The 23,699-nt window shown below is 37.3% G+C and overlaps 1 protein-coding gene across 7 annotated transcripts in view; it reads left to right on the forward strand.

Moving 5' to 3' along the window:
* PLEKHA5 (pleckstrin homology domain containing A5) overlaps positions 1 to 23,699 on the forward strand; it is a 258,282-nt gene that overhangs the window by 35,357 nt on the left and 199,226 nt on the right. The gene's annotated exons all lie outside the window — the stretch shown is intronic.

A 23,699-nucleotide genomic window follows, 5' to 3' on the forward strand; every position in this document is an offset into this window, starting at 1 on the left:
AATCTCTTGACCTTGGGATCCGCCTGCCTCAGCCTCCCAAAGTGCTGGGATTACAGGGTGAGCCAGGCGCCCGGCCCCTTTTTTCCATTTCTACCTGCGGATGTCACAGACTTATCAGTTGAAGATATTCCAAAGTAAACACAGTCTTTCTCCCTGCCCTTTTGCCCTGCCTCAGCTCCTCCATTTCCCCTCTGTTTTTTTCTCCTCAAAAGCAACCAACCAACTAACCTCAACAAAGCTCACCAAACCAACTAACCTCCCCAAAATAAAACAGCAAGAGCAAAAATACCCTGCTCTGTCTTTCATGAAGACTACAGTCTTTGGGACACTCACCCACTCAAATTATGTAGAAGACCTTAAGAGTTAAGAGTTTTGGAGCTGCTGAAAATTTCTTTCCTTGATGGGGTGGAGATGGCGATCCCACCAGTGGATATATTGCAGGTCTTCAAAGAAGTGCTACATGATGTTTGATTTTCTAGTTTAGTAGTCTATGTAAGAAACACACACTATCTATCTCATGATCACAGCACTATTTATGTCAAGCTTACACACATGCACTGTTGCACCTGATACATGCCTGATGCTCAGTAAACATTTGTTGTTTTATTTAGAAACCGAGGATATGAGTACCTCACCTCTTTTCTGTGTACTCTAGTTTTGTTTTGTTTAATTTTTGAATTATATTTTGGATCAAAAGAATCTTATTTCTGGATAGGAACTTTTTATGTTATAGCATCCTAGACATCATTTTACAGGTTTTTAGATAGTGTTTATTTAATCAGTTTTAAATTGGCAGTGATAAGTTCTTGGACATTCAGAGGTGGGCAGTGATAGGCTCTTGGACATTCAGAGGTGAGGTCTGAAGTACAGAAAAGAGTTAAACTAGAAACCTGTAATACCTGTTCAACCTGTGCTTTAACCAAGACTGGGAAGTTTCTCTGTAGGATTCACTTGGGGGAACTTCCTACACTTAGTAGTTTGTACTGTCATTTATGCTCTAAAACCTCTCTATTTTGGTCATACTATTCAAATGGCCAGACCCCTTTGGGGGTACAGTTTCATCATAGTTATACAGTGAGCAGTTTTGAAGAAGGTTCACAAAAGGGAAGGTACAGTACATCCTCACTTAATGTTGTCGGTAGGTTCTTAGAAACTTAAAACAAAAGGACATTCAGCAAGCCCTTGAACCTTGTTTTCCTCCTTGTCATTTTGTGACAAGGTAGATTTAAAAAGTGATTTTATTGTACTTCATTTCATTTTATAGATGGCAACTGAGGCAAAAAGAAGGCAGTCACTGCCCAAGGTCAGACCGGCAGTAAGTGGTAGAGTTAGGATCTGGCTCCCAGTCCCTGTTCTTCAGCTACATTATGCTGCCTCTCATAATGTTCTTTTTTTCAATAAACTGTGTGTGGGCTTCTAAAATAGTAACAGTTCTTTATATAAAAGGGGGGAAAAAGTCTTAAATTAGAGCAGGGTTGAAGAAAGTTCAGCTTAAACTTAACACTTGACTGAATTTTATCTGACTTATTCCATGTAATATTGACCTCATCGAAACATATTGTAGTTATTTAAGTGTGTCGTGGTTCTAAATATCTTGCATCTAATGTTACCTAACAATATGGCAAAAGGTAACAGTGTTACCTCATTATCTCTGCTTTTGCCTCTTTTTATTTGAGTGTCTGTGGCTGTCTTTTCCTGTAAGTTCTGTGTGCCCGTACTCATCTTTCACACGTTATTGATTATCACGCCTGAGTGATCTGCCACATCCCAAATTTGTCCTTTCATACCTTACCTGACTAGTGGCTGTGATCCAGGAACTTTTCTCCCTGGCACCTATGCAAAGATCAGTGGCTGCCAGCTCTAAGTTCCAGATCATGATTTCTCTACTCTCTGCAATTTACTGGTTAAGCATCAACTTTCCATGTTTGTAACTATAATAATGTAGATAATGATAAACTGAACTTTAAAGACCGTATGTATTTCTCTTTTTCCCCCTTCTCTTTGAAAGTAGTACTGACCATGGCAGCATGAATTTATTTTTTCCTATGTGAATCATCTGACCTTTGATTTGTCAATCTTTGTGACTCCTGTTAATGTATAGTCCACCTTATATTTGTTTAAATTAAGTTGTCAAATTTTCCAAATTAGTCATTGGTTTTAAAACTACTAAGTATTATCTTTCTGCTACCAAAAACATAAAAAATTAAAGAAGTCACTAAGCATATATTCATCGAGACAGATGATAACTACTCCCTGTAGACTTAACACTTCATTAGCAAACTAATACTCTTCACACACCCATGCCCCACCTTTCCCACCTCATTATTTACCTGTTGTGTCTGTTAAGGATTGTTTGCCTTTTTGCAATCCATACTTTGTATAGATAAGTGATGAAAGCAATCTCCAGAGTAACCTTGGAGCAGTAATCTGATCTCAGATTGTTCTGGGAGCTAAGAAGAATAGAGCCAGAGAGCTAAAAAGAATGTCAGTTTCAAAAGGGATACTGAACATAGCCTATTTCTATGATATATGAAAGTGACATCAGATGCAATTGCTTATTTGATTTAGGAACCTATGCAGAAAGAAGCCTTGATTGTAATGTTGGCATCATACTTGCTAACAGCACTCTGCAAGTCTTCTGAGGCTTAAATTTTTTTTTTTTTTTTTTTTTTTTTTTTTTTTTTTTGCTTCGGAAGCATGGTTGTGGACAGAGCTGGGATAATTTTGTGTGTGTGTGATTCTTAGGCTGACAGCTTTCAGGTTTTGAAATCCTATGTCTTCCCTATTGGTTTGACCTGTGTTATCCGCATTTTTTTCATCTCATTTATTTCATTAATTTTGTTCACTCTACCCAAAGATGATTATTTGGCCTCTACTTTGCACTAGGTGGTGTGTTCTTTCCTGGGCTTTCTTGTTGTGAGTGAACATAGACATGGTCGTTGTACTTATGGAGTCTTCATTTTAGTGGGACAGGTAGTCATTAAACGGCTGTCCTATAAATAAGCGTAAAATTACAACTATGATAAGCTTGGTGAAGGAGAAGAATGCAGTGTCATAAGATGTCTGCAGGAAGTTGACTACATTGAGATCCAGAGGATAAACAGGAATTATGTAGGCAAAAAAGGCAAGATAGGTCATTCCAAGCATACAATAGTTTGCCAAAAATCCTCTGGAGGGAGGAAGCATGGTAGGCTTGAGGAACTCAAATGTGTGTCTGCAGTGCATAGGACTGAGAAGTCTAGGCAGGTTGAGGCAAGTGGTACGGGGTCATACCAAGCAGGACCATGAAGACGACCATGTTAAAGATTTTCTTTCATGTTTATCATAAGAGCAGAAGGTTGCCCAGGATCATACTTCTGTTTTGGAAAGCTCACCCTGTGAGAAGAGATTAGAAGCCTGAGTGGATATAGGAAAGTCAGTTAGGACTTTCTTACAAATATCATTTAAATCAATTTTCAGTTAGAAATTGGTGCTCAGATTTCACCATCTTTGTGCTTTGTATTTGGGTTTTGCATGGTGGAAGCTCATCTTTCCGTTTGCCTTGCAAAGAACCATGAAATCTACTTGGAAGTAAGTGAAGGTAAAAGTTACCTGAGACCCCTGCTGTCTTGCCCCCGGTGTCAGATGATCAACTGTCATTCTTCAAGAATAAGCTTAGGTGAATTGAGGTTACATGTGCTATCTTGGTTTCTGATTATTTTGGGGCTTTCTCTTCTGTTAGATATGGTGGTGGTGGTGGTAGCAGCAGCAACAGCAGAAGTGGTCATTGTAGTCATGGTAGCAGATGCACACTTATGTCAGACACCATCCTGGGTACTCTACATATATACATTCATTGATTTCTCATACAGTCTTATGATCTGTTGGAACTTATATTTCCTCTACTTAAGATGAGGATGAAACCTAGAGAGATTTATGAAATTGCAGAGTGGCCTGGCATGGTGGCTCATGCGTGTACTCCCAGCACTTTGGGAGGCTAAGGTGGGTGGATCACTTGAGGCAAGGAGTTGGAGACCAGCCTGGCCAACATGACAAAACTCCATCTGTACTAAAAATACAAAAAAGTTAGCCAGGCATGGTGGCACACACGTGTAATCCCAGCTACTCGGGAGCGTGAGCCATGAGAATCGTTTGAACCCGGGAGGTGGAAGTTGCAGTGATCAGATATTGCACCACTGCACTACAGCTTGGGTAACAGAGCGAGATCCTATCTCCAAAAAAGAAAGAAAGAAAGAAAGAAATTGCAAAGCACAGGTTGAACTCAGACAGTTTACTTCTACTATAAAAGCCTGTAACCATTCCTATAAGTGGTGAAAGGTCGAAAATGGTTAGAGAGTTTAGATAGAACCCAAGGTCAACACTGCACAGTAAGTCACAGAGGCAGGATTCTAGCCCAAGACTCCTGAGCCCAGGCTGTATTTCTAGGTGAATTACAGATATCAAGAGAATAATTTACTTTAGTTAAAGAAGGTCGAGTTGCAAATGTCTACAACTGACTTACTTTACAGAGTGTTAGCCCATTTTCTAGACATTACTTTGCATAACCAAGATCACATTTTATATGTAACCTTGAAATCATAATACTCCATTTTAGAGTTACACTGTAATTGACTAAACTTCCTTTAATTTTACATAAGAAAATATTGTATGTTATGAGAGTAATTAAGAACGTGTGGTGCTTACCCACCAGAATGGCTACGATACAGAAGACAGAAAATACGAACTGTTAACAAGGATGTAGAGCAGCTAGAGTTCTCATACATTGCTAGTAGAAGTGGAAATTGGTACTAGCACTTTGAGATACTGTTTGGTAGTATCTCCTAAAACTGAACATGTGTATATATATATCCTATGACTCAGTAATTCCTCTCTCAAGTAAGTACCTAACAGAAATACATATTTTTATTTACCAAAAGACATGTACAAGACTGTGCATGGTAGTTATATTAATAATAGGAAAACAATTGGAAACTACCCAAATTCCTGTAAGTAGTAGATAAATTGTAGTATATTCACACAATGAAATACTTTTTAACAGTGAGAAATAAACAATCTACAACTGCATTTAACAGTATGGGTAAGTATCCTGAACAGGTTTTGATGCATATATCTTCACATCTTTTAAGATATTTTTATACACTTACAGTTTTCTTTAAAAAGTAAAACTGCTTCCTGGCGCGTGCCTGTAGTCCCAGCTACTTGCGAGGCTGAGGCAGGAGAATTGATTAAACCCAGGAGGCGGAGGTTGCAGTGAGCCGAGATCGCGCCCCTGCACTCTAGCCTGGCGACAGAGCGAGACTCCATCTCAAGAAAACAAAAAAAGTAAAACTGCTGGTATCCACTATATTATATTAGTTAGGGTAGGCCAAGTTACTGAATATAAGCCCAATATGTAATGGCAGAAACACAACAGAAGTTTATTTTTCACTCATGTAGCAGTCCAGAATAGATATTCCAGGCTGGGCCTAGATTGGAGAGCTGTTTCTATTCTATGCAGTCTTTCAGGAGCTTGGGACATTATCTCCATTAGCAATCTTCAAAATGTAACTCCAGGGCCACACTTTCTGCTCATATTGTATTGCAAAGAACATAATCACATGACCACATCCTACTATGTGACTATGTGAGGGGAGGGGTTGGGGTTGGAAATATAGTCTACCTGTGTGCTCAGGAAGAACATACTTTGGTAGGCAGTAGTCTTTGGCATGCCCATTATTTTTGCTGTTTTGTTATCTGTTTCTTTCTCACACGTTAGTGCATTGTGACCGTCTTTTCACATCAGTGAATATAAATCTCATTACTGTTTTTAGTGGCAGTAGATTATTTCATCGAACAGATGAGATGGAGTATAATTGAATGCGCTCGTGCTGGTGGCTTGTTTGTTTGGATTTTTGTTACCAACAGTGCTGCAGTGAACATCCTTGATAAGAAAACTGCTTTTTTTAGGGTAAATTATTAGAAGTACAATTGATGAGTCAAAAGATTTGCCCATTTTTAAGGTTTTGATACATTTTCAAATTGGTCTCCAGATAAATCTTCAGTATTCATTTTTGTTTGGCATGTTAGTCATTTTAAAAATTGATTTTAAATAAGGCATTTCATTTGTATTTTGGCTGTCATTTCTTGATTGCCATAAAAGTTTTTGTTTTGACATAGTCAGATCTTTTAACTCTTCGTTTTTTGGTTTCTGCCTTCAGTGTCATATTTGGATTTACCCTTAGATTATAGAATAGCTATTTTCCTTCTCTATGTTTGTTTTTATTTTTTATATTTAGATTTCTAGTCCCTCTGGAAATAATTTCGCATATAGAATCCAACTTTATTTTTTGCTAAATGGTTAGTTGTCCCAGTAGCATTAGTTTTTAAAATACATATATACACCCACCCACACACACATATATACACACACACACACCTATACATACACACAGAATTGTATGAACATACGTGAAATGATTCAGAACTGTTTTAATTCTTAAAATTAGTGATTACAGTACAATAAGGTAGAAAGTAGCAGTTACTGGGTCATTTGAAGCAGAGAATCTAATTTGCATGAGGCTCTGTTTGGCTGCTATTTCATGTACTCTTTGTGCAGTCTCACACCGAGAAGAGTATACCTGCCAGTGTGAGTGATGCTGGCTAAAGCTAAAACAGATTCTTTTAATGGAAATTGAGATCATGACAACTTCAAGGATTGTGTTTTTCTGATGTGTTGTGTATCATTTTAATTTATTTAACATGTGTGACTTTTAAACTATTGAAAATAACCAAAGTCCTTAATCCTGGCTAGACATTTTATTAACAGAAATCTCTCCTCCAGTTTCTGTAACATGCATTGAGCAAGTCTGTGTATGAGTAGCAATTGTAAGGACTATGAAAGAAAAAGGAGCAAACGTCTTTTGCTTGCTTGCTATGCTTTGCTTCATCAGCAGCCATGCTCAGGTTTGGTGACAACAGAAAGAAAAACAAAACTTGGGTGCTGAACTGGTACCCAAGGATCCCATGGAACCCCCTTCTGTCCTCCCAGGCTTACAGTGTGTCTTTGTTAAAGTTCCTTTGGTCACAAAGAAACTAAGCCCTAACTTCATCAAAGTAAGCCATTTATTAAATCAGTTATTGGAAGGATTCTTGGAGAGTTTGCAGTCTTTAAGGAATTGCTGCTCAGCTAAATTTTAGGGTAGGGCAGAGATCTGGGGCCTTGAGCAGTGAGAGCTTCTGTACTCTATAGAGTGCTGCTGTTAGAAGACAGCTTTGACCATTTCTTCAGTCACATTCCAATTCCCAAGAGAGATCATCTGATTTGCTTCATGTATAGGAGGATAGCGCCATATTTAGTAAATTGAATCATATTAATTTGCTAGTTTTGGACTGTTTTTGACCCCACAAAAACATCAATTTCTCATGCTTCAACCTAATAGCATAGGCATAGTTTGTTGGGACTCTGATATGAGTCATGCAATGAGTTAAGAGAATTGCGAGATGGTAAACCTCCCCAGTTCATGTCTAGTACATATTTCTTTGATCTTCTTGACTCTACAGATCTCAGTTTTCTCATATGCCTTTACATTTTGCTCCCCCCCCCCCCCCCAGAAACCCCCAACCCTGGATCAGACTCCCTATCCAGGGAAGCTAAATGCTGCTGGGGAAGGTGACATACCACTTGATATTTCCCTCTTCTACTTGTCATTGGATGGCTGGAGGTTTTCGTAGTTCCCTCAGCCTTCCATAAGGCACCCCTGGTAGTATGTGAATCAGTCTAGTTTCTGTCGGTTGATAATTCCATATTTAATCACAGGCTGCGTTACTGTTCTAGTCTGAAAGTATGATATATATATATATCGGTTAGTGGAGAGACTAAAACTACTTCTTACTGGTTGAGAGCTTCTGTTCGTTCCTATCCCCATCCTGTCCCAGAAGGAGTTCTTGATTACTTTCAAAACATAGATTTCAAGTCATAAAGCCATGGGTTTTAAATAGAGATAAACTTCAGCTTGTTTTAAGATCTAAGCTATTCTTAGATGATCAGAAGGAACCACCTTCTGGCTGCCATTTTGCTGTATTTCTTTTGAGGTTTTCTCTTTGGTGGACTTTACAGTTTTTGAGATTCTGTTGAAATTCTGTATTTGGATTCAGTTGGTGGAATAAATATAATAGACTATAAATATGCTATAAATAGGCTATTCTAATACAAAATAAAGCTTCAGAGCTTGTATAACCAAAGTGAATTATATCTTATTTATGCTACAGATGAAACAAATCATTCGTGGCCAGTATATTTGTGGAAACCATAAGACCCCAAGTTGAAGGCAGTTTATTGCAGTGATTTTAAACAATCAAACAAACAAAAACCAACTCTAGCAGTTACTTGGGAGTAGGAGAAATAAATTTGATATGATTAATAGTATTTTTGCCTGTGTTTGAATATTAAATTCACTTAAAATTCTGCACCTTCCCATGCATTCCCCCCTCCCATATATACACCTGCAACACATGTATACATTCTGATTTTCGTAATACTTTACTACAAATAATAACAGTAATAAGAAAGGGCCCTTCAGGCCGGGCGTGGTGGCTCACGCCTGTAATCCCAGCACTTTGGGAGGCTGAGGCAGGCAGATCACTTGAGGTCGGGAGTTCGAGACCAGCCCGACCAACATGGAGAAACCCCGTCTCTACTGAAAATGCAAAATTAGCCAGGTGTGGTGGTGTAGGCCTGTAATCCCAGCTACTCAGGAGGCTGAGGCAAGAGAATTGCTTGAACCTGGGAGGCAGAGGTTGTGGTGAGCCAAGATCGCGCCATTGCACTCCAGCCTGGGTGACAAGAGTGAAACTCTGTCTCAAAAAAAAGAAAGGGCTCTTCAAATGAGTGTAGTAGTAATGGATAATACTGAATTATAAGATTCCTTCTAAGAATGTGTTATAGTGGAAACACAGTAAAAGGTACATGAATAATGGTGAAATAATGAGTCAATATGCTAGAGGTAACTGGGTGAAGTGAAAAGAATTGGGCATTGGAACCAGCCAGGCTTAGCTTTGAATTCCAGCCCTCTTGGAGTTTTCTGTCTCTTTTTCTGTAAAGTGAGCTTAATCAGCTGCCATACAGAATTAGTGATACTCTTTAAGCTACTGGCACATGATGGACATTCAAATAATTTCTCAAAGAAAACAAATTACTGATTTATTTTATTCTGTTTGTAGTCCTAGAAAACAAGTGGCATATTTTCCTTATTTTTACCCTTAAAGAAAAATGGAAAAATCAGCAGTTGGCTTAGCAGCTTTACTAATGTTATAGTTAGTGTAGACCCAGGTGGCTAACTTAAGGAATAATGTTGAATTTTAATCTTTGAATTTAAGTAAAGGTCTGTTAATTGCTATTTAAAGGTTATCAAGTTAAAAAAAAAAAAAAAGTTGTAAACTAAAGCCAACATGGATCAATTAGGTTAGTGTTGCTTGCCTAGGTGGCTTCCGCTGACAGTGAAAGGAGTCTGAGCCCTTTCTCCCTGCCTAGTACTGGCAGAGCCTCCAGAATCTTCTGCTCTTCACTTCTAGGACAGTGCTAAGTTGGCTCTGCCCACCAGAGGTAGGCTTGTTTCTAACACTGCCTCCTGACACACTGATTGAAAGATCCACCAGTGATTTAATACCATCTTGTCTATGAGAACAAGCTGCCACATTAAATGCACACATTGAATCTAAAATGAGCCAAATTTCATACACATTTAAAATGTTAAACAAAATACATATATTCAGGAAATATGTGATTGGAAGAACCCATACAAGTCTTTTTAGACCTTGTATGTGTTGATTCAATTAAGGTCTTCCTAACCCTTGTCTTCCTTCTTTATCCTGCAAACCATCAGTGGCTTCTGGGAAATGGCTTGGGTCAAAACCAGGTCAAGATTTAATTGGGCCACAGTCTCTTAGACTTGGATTGAGCATCTTTCTGGGCCATGACCAATAACCTGCAGTTCTTTCCCATCTACTTTGTGTAACTTTTCTGCAATGTTTTTTTGTAAACTGTTTCTATCATTTTCTTGTAATTCCCAACTAAATGGTGTGCGCTAAGAAATGAATGTTAATCACTATCTGTAGAGAAAGGCAATATATAAGAGAAACAAATTTGTATTTAGTCAGTACCTAATATCTGTTGTTAATTATGTGTAGTCTAACTGTCCTAGAGCTGCCTGGTAACCTCTAGCACTGAATTAACCATTTTTAGGAATCAGCCTACATATAAACCAGGAAATAAGGTATTAAACCAGATCGGGTAGAAATCCCAATCCCAGTATCAGGAAATGCTTCTCTTACCTATTTTCATTCGTTGATAAAATCAAAATGTCTGGCCTTTGCTGTGTGACTAAAAATATGTGGATGACTTATATGGAATTTTTTTTTTTCTTTGAGTTAAAAAACCTTGTATAGTAACTATACTTGAGTATTGACATTTCTGCAGATATTTTGTATATAAATAATAAGAATTGAAAGTGTAGGAATGGGTGAGGTGAAAACTTTTAATTGTATGAGGGAGACTTGTGAGTGTAACAATTCAGAAGACTTTTTTTTTTTTTTTTTTTTTTTTTGAGACAGAGTCTCCCTCTGTTGCCCAGGCTGGAGTGCAGTGGTGCCATTTCTACTCCTGCAACCTCCGCCTCCCGGGTTTAAGCAATACTCCTGCATCCGGAGTAACTGGGATTACAGGTGCCCGCCACCATGCCCAACTAATTTTTGTATTTTTAGTAGAGACGAGGTTTCACCATGTTGACCAGGATAGTCTTGATCTCTTGACCTCGTGATCCCCCCGCCTCAGCCTCCCAAAGTGCTGGGATTACAGGCATGAACCACCGCGCCCAGCCCCTCTAATAATTTTATAATTAACTGACTTATCATTCTTCATTTCTGGAGATGACATACTTTTTTGAAACTTGCTGTCTTTTCTTACATACTTTGGTTCAAAGTAAGCATCTCACCTGGCTGAGAGGGCAGGGTCATTGAATTACTTGAGAGGATGACTGTGCCACAGCCCTTACATTTATTAAACTCCAGTTGTAAAACTCTTGTTTATAGTGGTAATCTGTTACCATTGTGTCTTTTGGTGTTTGACTAATAAGACAATTGCAAGAAGTTTATAAAATCTTTAGTCAAGTGAAAACTTTTCTGCAGTTTGGTATGTAAAATGAGAATAGTAATTAATTGTGATAGAGATATTTCTCCTTGCTTTTTCCGGTCCCTTACTTCAGAGAAAAACCCCAGACACCTTGACTTGACTTATAGAGGGGCATCTAGAGAGGGACTACTTTATTAATAGCTTGAGGATTGTGATGTCCAGTTATTCCTGAAAAGACTGTGATTGTTAAGAAGAAATCAGCCGGGCGCGGTGGCTCAAGCCTGTAATCCCAGCACTTTGGGAGGCCGAGACGGGCGGATCACGAGGTCAGGAGATCGAGACCATCCTGGCTAACACGGTGAAACCCCGTCTCTACTAAAAATACAAAACTAGCCGGGCGAGGTGGCGGGCGCCTGTAGTCCCAGCTACTCAGGAGGCTGAGGCAGGAGAAGGGCGTAAATCCGGGAGGCGGAGCTTGCAGTGAGCTGAGATCTGGCCACTGCACTCCAGTCCCGGCGACTGAGCGAGACTCCGCCTCAGAAAAAAAAAAAAAAAGAAGAAATCAATTGAGCATTTACATTCTGTGACAAGACTTTGATGAAAGGACTGAGGAAGATGAAGATAATTCGTTTCTTCATCTGCCTCTGGGAAGATTTTAATGTTTCTTTTAATATAAAAATGAAGAGACACTCATACCCTGTAAAAAATAGCTACCTGTAAATATAGATTTACCAAGCTTAAGAAAGCTTGATTTAGCTATTCTAAAATTTATGCAAATTTATTTATATTGATATACAATTTTAATTTTTTTTTTTTTTGAGAGGGATTTTGCTTTGTTGCCCAGGCTGGGGTGCAGTGGCAGTACTTCAGCAGAGACGGGGATTTTACCATATTGGCCAGGCTGGTCTTGAACTCCTGACCCCAAATAATCAGCCCACCTTAGCCTCCCAGAATGCTGGAATTACAAGCATGAGCCGCCATGCCTGGCCCTTTAAAATATTTTAAAATTCTTACAATTTTTAAAAATTCTTGACTCTTGCAATAACAATTAGCTTAAAACACAAACACATTGCACAACTACACAAAAATGTTTTTTTTCTTTATATCGTTATTCTATATACTTTTTTATATTAAACTTTTTGGTTAAAAACTAAGGCACAAACACACACATTAGCCTAGACCTATACAGGGTCAGATCATCAGTATCACTGTATTCTACCACCACATCTTGTCCCACTGTAAGATCTTCAGGGGCAGTAACACTCACGGAGCTGTCATCTCTTGTGATAACAATGCCTTGCCTCCGGAATACCTGTGTAAGAACCTGCCTGAGGCTGTTTACAGTTAACATTTTTTTATAAGTAGAAGGAGTACACTCTAAAATAACAATAAAAAGAAAAGTTTCGTAAATACATAAGTCATTAACAGTCATTTATCATTACCCAGTATTAGGTACTATACATAATTGTATGTGTTACACTTTTATATGATTGGCAGCACAGGAGGTTTGTTTACATCAGCATCACTACAAACAGTTGAGTAATGCATTGTGGTATGATATTATTATGGCTACAATTTAACTAGGTGATAGGAATTTTTCCGCCCCATTATAATCTTAGGGGACTACTGTTAATCTGTGCTGTCTGTTGTTGACCAAAATGCCATTATGTGGTTCATGACTATATTTGCAGATCATATATCTGGCAAAGAAATCATATCCAAATAACATAAAGAACTCTTAAAACTCACCAGTAAGAAAACAAACAACCCAGGGGGGGTCCAAAGATTTGAGCAGTCTCTTCACCAAGAAGAAATTCAGATTTCTAATACATACTTGAAAATCTGCTCAACATTGGTAGTCATTAGGGAAGTGCAAATTAAAATCACAGTTATGTACATTGCATACCTGTTAGAATGGTTCAAAACAAAACAATGGCGACAGCCGTTTGCTTGATTAAGTGCTTATCATTTACCAGGCACAGTTCCCTTGTATATACTAACTCATTTGATCTTTGCAGTAACCCTCAAGATAGCACCATCATTATTCTTATTTTCAGATGATACACCTGAAGCACAGATAAATCAAATTGGCTACAGTCACATGGCTAGAAAATGACAAAGCCAGTAAAATATCACAGAATTTCATGAACACTGTATTTATTACTCTGCCATATTCAGGGTGTCCTGTGCCTTTGAGGTGTTAAAATAGTGGTGGTGATCATTCTCCTTGTGTCTCAGGTATGTTTTGCACCTAAGCGGTAGAATGGGAAAAAGGGTTTTTTTTAAAGAAAATTGCTACTGATTTCCCTTTCTTGTATGCGTATACCCATATACATACAATTTTGCCATCTGTTTATGAAAAAGTATAGCTTTAATTTCCTTTTGTTGCCAGTTTTTCAGTCTCTGCCCATCAGAATAGTAAAGAAAGGATTCTCCAAAAAAAGTGCCCCATTCTTGGAGCCAGACACAGCTGAGGGTGGGGATGAAACCAATGCTAGCTGGGAGCAGTGCTTCCCCTCCCGCCCCCCGCCTTACAGTAATGGCATGGTACTAATACTTTTTATTAGCAGTGAGACCTCAAAGATTCTCAAATCACTCACCATTTGAAGCTGTCCCCTTTGGCTCCAGGGAACATGACGAAGAGAAGGAATACTGCCTAGGGGACAGCCTGAGGTATCATGTTTGATTTCTTGTAATTAATCTTATCATTTAAAAAGGCATCATGTGTTTTTGTTCTTTAAGGATTTGAATTTGGCCAGGTCTCATGGGGATGATAGTGGTCTAGATATCTAGTTCATGATAGTAATGATAAAAAATTAGGCGCCACCATCAAAAATCAAACATTAGGTTTTAAGTATTAGAATTAGGAGGTTTTTACCTTTCAGGTCTCATAGACTGAAGCTACTGTTGCTATAGCAATGATTTTCCACCTACATATAATTTGTGTTTGAGACCATTTTTTCTTAAACACATTTTTAAAACTATAAAATGAATAAGCGTAGGCATCATAGCACAGAAATAATTCTTCAGATGGGAGAAAAGTGATTTGTTTTTAATAATATCATGAATAGAACCATGAAAACCCAACTACAAATCTAATTTTTTTTTTTTTTTGAGACAGAGTCTCGCTCTGTCACCCAGGCTGGAGTGCTGTGGCCGGCTCTCAGCTCACTGCAAGCTCCGCCTCCCGGGTTCACGCCATTCTCCTGCCTCAGCCTCCCCGGTAGCTGGGACTACAGGCGCCGCCACCTCGCCCGGCTAGTTTTTTGTATTTTTTAGTAGAGACGGGGTTTCACTGTGTTAGCCAGGGTGGTTTCGATCTCCTGACCTCGTGATCCGCCCTTCTCGGCCTCCCAAAGTGCTGGGATTACAGGCTTGAGCCACCGTGCCCGGCCTACAAATCTAATTTTAAGATATATCTCATTTAATACAAGGATTGAAAAATTGAAACAATGTAAATGCATGTAAGGGGCATGGTATTATTCTGGCAACAAGGAGCTTTTATTAGCAGTGGATTCTTAAATAGGTTTCGGTTTTTGTTGTTGTTCCTGCTAAACTGCTCTTAAAATGATTGTCAGAAAATCACACTGGAGGTGGTAAGTTAATTCTTTGAATATATTCAGTATATATGTATATCTCCCCAAGTTTTTAATATTCTGAGGGCTTAAAACAGCAAACATGGGTAGTATCATGTTGCTAATCTTGTTATAATATGATTTGAGTTTTATTTTTAACATATACTTAAATGTTGTTATATTATTATTTATTTTTTACTTCATAATAACCAATTATTTCATTTTGTCCTATAGGTGTTTCATACTCTAAGAAAAACATTGCGAGCTCTTAGAGTCCTGGGATTTACACTTGGAAGCAGGTTTAGGGACCTTTCTGCCCAACTTTTTCATTTTATTGACTGAGGAGCTGATACTTTGAGGGCTAAGGTGACACCTAGGTTATTCAGCTTATTGTAGCAGAGCTGAGACCAGAATTAGATTTACCCTAGGCCTTTTATTGTTTGCATGATGCAGTGTCTTTGTTAGCCTCTTCCATGCTAGAGGGCCACTAGGTTGTATTTTTATCTGTACAGTAGATTTATGTATGTAAACATAAATCTCCATGCAGTCATCTCTGTTGGATTTAGATGAATAAGTTCAAGAATCTAAACAAGCAATTCATACAACACAGGGAAACTATAGCCAGTCTTCAAAACTGTTTTGTAGTGAGAGAAATTTTATTTGCATATGTAGCATTTTAAAACAGTTGATTCCCATTAAGAAAATAATGAGCAAGCTAATATGAAATGTGAATAAAAAATGGAAACAGTGAAAGTCAGACAAAAAGAAACATAAATGGCCAATTTTTTAGAAGCCAGCTGGAATGAGGTATCTTATTCCTCTATCAAATTGGCAAAGATTTCAGTGTGGGAATATCCCTGTATTAGTGAAGGCAGAGGGAAATAGTTAACTCTCTTTTACTACTAGTCGGAGTGTAAACTGTGAAAATAGTCAAATATGAAATGCTCATTCGTCAGTTCTATACCTGCAGATTTATCCTTCAAATTTAATAGTACAGTGTGGATATTAGGTTGAACTTTCGTATTGTTTATAAGGATGGCCATTGAAATGTTGTTTATACACACAACACATACAAAATAGCAAAAATAGAAATTAACCAGACTTTTTTCAGTAGTAAACTAGTTTTATAAATTATGAAACAGTAGAATATATGTAGCAATAGATTTGTATGTGTTAACATCTAATATTAAGAGGAAAAAAGCAAGTTTTAAAGCATGTTATATACTAATAAAATTTTCATTTATTTATGCTCTTCTATTTAAAAATTCTGGTAGAACAGAAGAGAAAATGTTAGCAATAATTACTTCCATGTTTTATTGGGTTTTGATGTGGATGAAGCAGAAGAGATTTTCTTTTACATTTTAAATCCTTTGTAGTTTGTGGGAAAAAAATTATACATGTCAACTATACACATGTGTTAATTTTGTTAAGAAAATTTGAAATAGTAAAGTGTATATACATTGCTAAAACTCTTTTGCTTAGTAACTGTGACTGAGGAAATCTTTCCCTTATTTTGAAATAATTTTGAAAGTTCTTGATTTTTTTATAATTTAATTTCTCTTAAAGAAAACAAACATATTTATTACCAAGAGATTCAATTAAAGTATAGTGGGAGTCAACCAACAAAGTTTCACAATCAGTAGGATTCTGCCCAGGTTGTACCCCACACCTCAGTATTCATTCAGAAAGATAGGTTTGCCTAAGAAATATGTATTAAAAGCCAGAAGGTAATCCCTTTTGAATTTTGTAATTCTTTTTCTGGGTCTAAATGTTAAAAATATTAAATAAAAAATCTTCAAAATAGTGGGAAGTGAATTTAATACAAATGTCTAACAATTGACTTATTTTATTCAACCATGAGATAACAAGATAGAATGTTACATAGCTTTGGAGGGAGTTCTCCAGACTCTGTCTTCTTTCTCTATTATTTGAAATAAACAAGAAAGTAGATAAATAATTTTTCTTTTTTTTTGTTTTTTAAAGATGGAGCCTCATTATATGCCCAGGTTGGAGTGCAGTGCTGTTCACAGGCACAATCCCTCTACTGATCAGATCAGCACAGGAGTTTTGACCTCCTCTGTTTCCAGCCTGGGCCAGTTCACCGCTCCTTAAGCAGTCTGGTGGTCTCCCGCTCCCAGGAGTTCAGCATGTTGATGCTGAACTTAGTACAGATACGCTATCAGCATAGCATGCTGCAGCCCAGAGTTTTTTTAACTCAAGCAGTCCTCCAGCTTCAGCTTCCTAAGTAGCTGGGACTATAGGCGTGAGCCACCATGCCTGGTACCCTTTCTCTTCATTAATAGAGAAGACTTGCAAGCATTGTAAAGGTATTAAGTCTTGTACCAAACCGATGTGTTCTCATTGATGTAAGCTTAGGTATAGGAAAGAAAACTGAAGAGGAAATCACCTTCTTATTTTGAGACATAGGGCATTTTTTAAACTATATATTTACTTAAATTGACAAATAATAATTGTATATATTTATCATATGCTACATGATGTTTTGAAATGTGTATACACTGTGGAATGGCCAGATCAAGCTAATTAGCATATGCATTACCTCACATATTTATCTTTTTCTTTTTCTTTTTTCTCTTTTGAGACAGAGTCTCACTCTGTCACCAGGGTGGAGTGCAGTGGCAACATCTCAGCTCACTGGAACCTCCAACTCCCTGGGTCAAGCGATTCTCCTGCCTCAGCCTCCCGAGTAGCTGGGATTACAGGCATGCACCACCACACCCAGCTAATTTTTGTATTTTTAGTGGAGACGAGGTTTCACCATGTTGGCCAGGATGGTCTTGATCTGTCTTTGTGATCCGCCCGCCTCGGCCTCCCAAAATGCTGGATGGGATTACAGACATGAGCCACCATGCAGGGTACACATATTTATCTTTTGTTTTTGTGGTAAGAACACCTAAAATCTCTCTTAGCAGTTTTCAAGAATAAAATACATTGTTATTTATGTAGCTTTTAAAAATATTGAACATAGAGATATGTTAATTAATGATATGTTAAACAAAAATACAATACAAAATATTACTAGTGATTACAATTATTCTTTTTGAGTGCATATGACTACCAGACACGTGTGGTAGAAACCAGATATCATGTATTATCTGTAATCCCCATAACAAAACCTATAAGGAAGATGATATTTCATTTGATAAGGAAACTAAGGGCGAGGGAGGCCAAGCAGTTGTTACGTAGACGAGCTTCATTTTAAAAGCATCAAAGCCCTTGGATCAGTTCCCACTGCGACACATCTGATACACCCACAGTACCACGTTGTCCCCCGGAAAGAAGTTTTGTGCTCTTCTTTTGGTAATATTCCTTAAATGATCATAGTAATTTTAAAGCACACCAAGAGTGGACCTGGAGCCTGTTTGAACTACGGCATGCCCAAGTAGTGGTTTCCTTTATACCTTATTACCAATTTATAGTTGAGGATAATCAGACCTGTGCTATATATTTATTTACTTTGATAAGCTATAATTTATAGGTGCATTTTTAATTCTAGGGATCAGTAAAAGGTGATTTTCCTACTCAAAAATACTTGATTTGGCTTTCTAGTGGTAGAAATATTTTCTCCCATTATTACTTTTCTGTGATGTAGCCAGTGCTAATGATCAGCTTCTGAGTGACTAATTGGACACCTGTGTGAGTTCACTGTGGAAATATAAGCTCTGGCTTTGAAATTGAGCATACCGTTCCTTATGGCAGTTGAGGCTGTGATGTTAGCATCATCATCATCATACTCCTGCACACAGCTTCCACAGCTCCTGGTGTGCCGTGATTAGGTTTCTGGAACCATTGAGCACTCACGCCCATCCACCTTTCAGAAATCTCCTTGGTCTGTTATTCCAGTGTGCTGCCCAAGTATTGTCATTTCCTTTGTGTGCTGTGACATGAAAAAAATTGAGGATGCATTCACTGGTAGCAAGCCACATATTTATAAATGAGTACGACACAGAAATTGGTTTGATTTTTCTCTTGTACATTACATTTTGTTCAGAATTCATTATTCCCTAGGTAAATGCAGGAGAGATAGCTGAAACATCAAACTGATCCCACCATTAAAGACTGTAGCATATTCTGGGATTATGCCAGCATAATTTTGTAGAAAACAAAAGAAGTCACAAGTTAGAGAGACAGGTGCAGCATTGCAGCTACACGAAGTGGAGCGTGCAGTTTTCCAAGTAGATAATTTTATTCTTGGTTTTCATGATTGAAGTAATAATGTTGATAAAATGAAATAAATTAAAATATGACGGTGTTGGGAAAATATAGAATGAAAATAGTCCGTAGCTTTTGGGAACCTGCTTACCTCTTTTTAGTGAGAGATCCAGGATTTTTCTGGTTGATGTAGATCTGTCCTGGGCAGAAAATGGCAAAACTGAGATTCAGCTCATGACTTCATTGCTTTTATTGTGTCCTTAGTCTGCCTTGCTGGGTGTTAGTTTCCTTGATCTCTACAGAGGAGTTGTGGGCTAATATGCAGTGATGTTTGTGGATTGCTTTGTTTAAAACAACAACAAAAATAAAAACAAAAAACCCTCAAAACACAAAGTAGTAGAAGTAGAAATATTTATAGTGGTTGGTGGAGTGCTGTTAGATACATTAGTCTAATTTGTTGAAACCTAGAAATCATGTATGTCCTAGTTGGTTTATTCTGCTTGGGATTAGAAACCAAATGCTTAGGGTAAAGGAGGAGAGATTCTGCATTTGTTTTATTTTAATTGCAGATACCCATTACGTCTTTTCAGAAATTCCTGAGTCATATATGATTACATTACGTTTTTATGTGAGACATTTAATTCCTTTGCACTGGGAAATTAGTTTTTTAGTTGCAGTTCTTTAAAATGTGAAATTGACTGTTTTATGTAACTATTGTTTAATACTCTTTATTATTCCATTTTTGATCCTATACATTATTGTTAGGGCCTCTGTTTAACAGTATGTATTATTTATATTGAAACAGAATAAACAGTTGTGGCTCACTGTGATCTCAATTTTATAAATTTATGCACAAGGCTAGAGACTGGAGGGGAACCTGAAAAAACAACTGAACCAAAGAATGAAGTGTTGGCTGGGTGCGGTGGCTTACACCTGTAATCCCAGCACTTTGGGAAGCCAAGGCAGGCAGATCACCTGAGGTCAGGAGTTTGAGACCAGCCTTACCAACATGGAGAGAAACCCCATCTTTACTAAAAAATAACAAAATTAGCCAGGCGTGGTGGCGCATACTTGTAATCTCAGCTACTTGGGAGGCTGAGGCAGGAGAATCGCTTGAACCCGGGAGGCAGAGACTGTGGTGAACCAAGATTGCACCATTGGACTCCAGCCTGGGCAACAAGAGAGAAACTCCGTCTCAGAAAAGAAAAAACTAAACAGTGAAGTGTTAGTTAAATATAAATGTTTAGAGTGTAAGTTTTTTCCTGGTATATGGGGGAGGGGTGGGTTTATTGCAGTAATTACAGGTGAGTTAATTAAGTAGCTGCAAGTTAGCCTGTCATTTGTGAGGACGCACAATAATAACCCTTTTTAGCTAAAAATTAGAGATACTGAAAAAAAATTAGAAAAGTATTTTTTAAAGAGAGAGGGTCTCGCTATGTTGCCCAGGCTGGATTTCAGCTCCTAGACTCAAGATCCCATCTCAGCTTCCTGAGTAGCTAGGACTTCGTGAGTAGCATGTGCCATGCACCACCACGCCTGGCTAACAGGATAAATTTATATGGAAAGACTTGTAAACAAAAGTCTTTCAGGGTCCCCTCAAAACACACACATGATTAATGTTATACTTACTTTTCATACCTTGTGTCAAGGTGCAGTATGCTTGTGATTATTTTTTAGAGCACAGAAATGCCAGAGGTAGTAAGCAAATCTCAAACTGTCAGCTTAGAGGTTTATTGTGTGTGTCTGCTCCTTGAGTCTAAAAGGGATTAACAGCTCAATATAGACTTTAAATCACCATTGGGATTTAAATTTTTACTCTGAAGGACTAGGTCATTTGACCAGTAATCAAGGGTATTTTCATTCTCAAGACTGTTTTGCAGGCCCAGCAGAAAACCCCTCTATTAACCCATGAGGGGAGTCATCCTCAGAGCTGAGGCATATGAAATCTGGGGTACTTCACACAGAAAAATAATAAAAATGTAGGAGGATTTGTCTTGTGGATGAATCTGGAAAGTTCTAAATTGGCAATAAGCAGATAGGGAACAATTTTGTCAGATACTGTGGATTAATGGTATTTAAATGCACCTTGTTATTATTTTTGATGCACAAATAATTTTACACCTGCAAGTATATTTTAGAAACTCACCAATATGATGACTGATTATTTGGCCAAAAAAAAATTGACAGTGATTGCTGCCGTTATATTTTTAAAGACCCATGTAATACAGTGGTGATTTAAAATATATTGGTCATATGAGTTTTTAAAATTGAATGATTTGTTATAGAAGTAATATAAATATTTTAAAAATATGTATCTTTGAAATATATAGTGTTTTTTTTTTTTTTTAACTGTATTCCAAAGCTGATTCCTCAGACTGTGCTTTATATTCACCTACGGCTCCTAAGAAACATCAGCCACAGCTTCAAGCCTAAGCTCACCTGAGACCCACCAAGTCAGACGGCTCTGGTGTGGAGCCTGGGGATCTATTTTTAAAGAACTCCACAGTGCACAGTCAGGGTTCAAAACCACCATTCTGAAGTTTTATATGTTGAAATTATGGCAGATAGTTGAAAAAGCACATATATAAATCTTCTAATTATCTTGTAGTAATTGTAAAAAAAAAAAAAATCAATTTTGATTCTCTAATATAATGGAAAATATCAGATTAAAAAGAACCCTATAGTAACATTTCACTATTTACTTGAGATGACCTGAACCTAGGTATAATGAAATGGAAGACTATATAGCACATTGGATAGCCACAGACCAATACTGGTACGAATTAGAATTGAATTCTGCTTAGATTGCAAAGGAACTTAAATTTAGCGCTAAGATAAGATTATTAAAGGAAAAGAATGTGATTAAATGAAGTGGAACAACAGTACCTAAAATGTGTTATCTTTTAAAGTTTTTGAAATCTCTTGTTGAATGAAGCACAATAATTGTATAACATTGAAATAAAGATTCTGAAGCCTTAATATACCACTTAATATACCACTAACTCACTATAATAAAAGATGATACTGAGAAGTATTAATGTGGCTGTATTGGTTGTTATTTTGATATTTTAAAAAGCCCTTTAGGGCCGGGTGTGGTGGCTAACGTCTGTAATCTCAGCAATTTCGGAGGCCTAGGCAGGTGGATCACTTGAGGTCAGGAGTTTGAGACCAGTCTGGCCAACATAGTGAAACTCCGTCCTTACTAAAAATACAAAAAATTAGCCGGATGTGTTTGCAGGCATCTGTAATCCCAGCTGCTCAGGAGTCTGAGACTCTGGAATTGCTTGAACCCGGGAGGCAGAGGTTGCAGTGAGCCGAGATCACGCCACTGCACTCCAGCCTGGGCAACAAACAGAGTGAGACTCTGACTCAAAAAAAAAAAAAAAGCCCTTTAGAGAACAAATTATTTATCTAAGACAACTAAGGTAAGGTAATGGGTAATGTCAAGGATGTTTTTGCTGGTTGGGACAATTTGTATTCAACTACAGTTTGACTACATTCATTAGCTTCATCAGAAATAAAACTGAGGATTCTGTGTCTAGATCTGGGTGTGCTCAAAGATGATCACTGCTACGTAGTCCTTGCTCTCAAGATATTATATATTACGTAATTTACTTTCTATCTTATGGTTTAAGTAGTTATTTTTAGCAGCAGTTTTTTAAAGGCAGCAAAAATTTATGTTGTTGGATTATTATTTATTTTTACTTTTTTAAAGACCTATTTATATACCAGTTAAAGCCCAGAAAATTACTCTTGAGCAAGAGTTAACACGTGCTCCTAAAATTTTAAGTTTTTTGTTTGGCCAGATGAGGGCACTTTTTCTTTACATTTCCAGAATTTGAGCTGTGAAGCAGATTGTTTTTTCCCATCCAAGCTGTTACTTTCTTTTATTACTGCCAGTGAGACAGATAGTTTTGGCATTTTTAATCTTTTGATTGTGCTGTATTCTCATAGGTTCATCTTTTCCATCAATCCTTTCCTAAAGGAAGAGCTTCAGTTTCTTGCAAAGATGTTGTATATGGGAACTTTAAAATGAATGACAAAATTTAATGGAACCAAGGTGGTTTTAAGAAAATGTCCGTGTTATTTGTAATTTTGCTTATAGTTAATAATGGAAGTTGAAATGTACTTTTAACTTAATTTGAGTACTCTGACAATAGCAAGATCAAGTAGCATTGACTATACCCTTCCCCCTTATCATATTTCTAGTACCTGCTTTACGTTGAATTAATGTTGCCTTGCATTATTGCCATCAGAATTATACAGAAGTAATGGAGAAGAAATAAAATACCAGAAACATTTTGTCTGCTGCTTGGAAATAAATAAAGAAAAAATAAGTATAAGTATTGAACCCAACAAGTATAAGTAAAATATTAGAAATATAGCATATTTAACTTTCTTATTTGCTGTCAAATGCCAGACTGAATAGGATAAGGTTTCTAAGGTTATGTGTAATGTACTAAAACAACACAGACTGCAACTGTTTGGTGTCGGTGTGAACAGTCTGAAGAAGAAAATCAAAGCTTAAAGGTCCCACAAAACAAAGCTGTTGTCATTTCATCACAGATGAACAAAACAAGTTTACGTTTTTTGAGAGTTGAATTTCTGAAGAGCAATGAAACAGAGCTGGTTGCTAATTAAAGTTTAAAAACCACTAGTGAAAATAAACACCAAAACATGATTGACTTAAAGGAGATTAAAAGGAGAGTGGGGGAAACAGCAAGGATGAATTCAATGTGCAAGTTTGTTTAAAATTATATACAACTTGAGTCATGAAAAGGAAATATTATTGTATTTTACATAGATAGATAGATAGATAGATAGATAGATAGATAGATAGATAGATA

The sequence above is a fragment of the Piliocolobus tephrosceles genome, chromosome 10 (genome assembly GCF_002776525.5).
Source record: "Piliocolobus tephrosceles isolate RC106 chromosome 10, ASM277652v3, whole genome shotgun sequence".
NCBI classification, from domain to species: Eukaryota; Metazoa; Chordata; class Mammalia; order Primates; family Cercopithecidae; genus Piliocolobus; species Piliocolobus tephrosceles.